The sequence below is a fragment of the Onychomys torridus genome, chromosome 3, assembly GCF_903995425.1.
Source record: "Onychomys torridus chromosome 3, mOncTor1.1, whole genome shotgun sequence".
Classification (NCBI taxonomy): domain Eukaryota; kingdom Metazoa; phylum Chordata; class Mammalia; order Rodentia; family Cricetidae; genus Onychomys; species Onychomys torridus.
The window spans coordinates 61,379,527-61,381,346 of record NC_050445.1 but is presented as its reverse complement, the minus strand read 5'-3'; the positions used below and the strand labels follow the sequence as shown (position 1 = coordinate 61,381,346).

The 1,820-nt window shown below is 42.9% G+C and overlaps 1 pseudogene; it reads left to right on the top strand.

Annotated features, from left to right (window-relative positions):
- Nucleotides 1-511: 511 nt before the first annotated feature.
- LOC118580044 lies at nt 512-1,560 on the top strand (annotated as a pseudogene).
- The last annotated feature ends 260 nt before the right edge of the window (nt 1,561-1,820 follow it).

The following is a 1,820-nucleotide window of genomic DNA, read 5'->3' as shown; positions in this document are numbered from 1 at the left end:
TAACTGATGCTCAGGACAATTTCATATAAGAGTCAAAGTTTTGTATTTAGAAAGCTGGTACAAATCTTCTTACCAAATATCTATATGACTGCTGGGAGGTGGTGGTACACACCTTTAATCCTATCACTTGGGAGGCAGAGGCAAGTGGATCTCTGTGAGCTCAAGGCCAGTCTGCTCTATAGAGTGAGTTCCAGGACAGCCAGGGCTACACAGAGAAACCATGTCTCAAAAAAACCAAACACACACACATATGTGTGTGTGTGTGTGTGTGTGTGTGTGTGTGTGTGTGTGTGTGTGTACATATACATATATGTGTGTGTGAAAAATATATACATATGTGACCAATGAGAAGTATGCCTGTGTGTTTCTTCTTGTGTAAAATGGTAACAACAATAATATCTATTCACTATCTCATATCCTTACTTATTTTTTGCTTATTGTCTTGTGGATTATGTCTTCATGACACTAAAGATATCCTTGCCCTGCTGCATCCCCCCCCCCCCCTGTTGCCATGGCCACCTACAATCTAATGCTGATCCAGCACAGCAAGAGAACCTGAAACCTAGAGAACCACTTCAAAGGCTGGTATGACTCCAACCTGAGCCCAGCAGGCCACAGGGAGGTGAGGCACAGTGAGGCAAAGGTGTTGGGAGATGCTGGCTATGAATTTGACATCTGCTTCACCTCTGTGCAGAAGAGAGCAATCCTGACCCTCTGGACAGTCCTGGATGCCATTGACCAAATGTGGCTGCCAGTAGTCAGGACCTGGTGCCTCAATGAGCAACACTATGGGGGTCTGACTAGTCTCAATAAAGCAGAAACTGCTGCTAAGCATAGTGAGGCAATGTTAAAGATCTTAAGATGGTTCCCCCACCCGCTGCCTCCAATGGAGCCTGATGATCCCTTTTATAGCAACATTCATAAGGATCGCAGGTACACAGACCTTACTGAGGACTGGCTACCCTCCTGTGAGAACCTGATGAACACTATTGCCAGAGCACTGTCCTTCTGGAATGAAGAAATTGTTCCCCACTTATATTTTATGCAGTGTATGAAAAAATGGAGCAAAATAATAAATATTCAAACCCTACCCATTGTGGGAAGGGGAGTGCCAGGAGTTAGGCTCTATTGAAAAGCCATGAAAACTCCAAGAGAAGGGACATGCAAAATAAAGCAGCAGAGAAGGACCTTTTCATTAATTAAATTCATTCTTCAATAATTTCATTCATGGTTACTCTTATCCTCCACCCTTTAGCTTTCTCCCACCCTTGTCAATTCCTCTTCCTCAATACAAACCCCTTCTTCACATTCATGTCTTTATTGTTTTGTGACCCACTAAATTTAAACAAGTCCTTCTGTGTGGCCATGGACTTGGAACTATCCACTGGAGCTTGGTGGACTCAACAGTGAACACACATCAAATGTCAATGACTACCCCTCTCCCAGAATCCATTGGTAGCAAGAGTTCACCAGGGAGGGGTAGAGCCCCTTTGGTTCCTCCCCATTCATGACTAATCATTGATTCTACCAGTCTTGTGTTGTTCCACTGCAGATGACTAAAGTGTAAGTCTAGTTAATCTTATCAATAAAAAAATAGGGGGGCTGGAGCGATGGCTCAGAGGTTAAGAGCACTGACTGTTCTTCCAGAGGTCCTGAGTTCAATTCCCAGCACCCACATGGTGGCTCACAACCATCTGTAATGAGATCTGACACCCTCTTCTGTGTACATAATAAATAAATAAAACTTTAAAAAATTAAAAAAAAAAAACAAACAGGAATCAGATATAGGAGTAATAACCTAAAAGATCAGAGAAACAGAG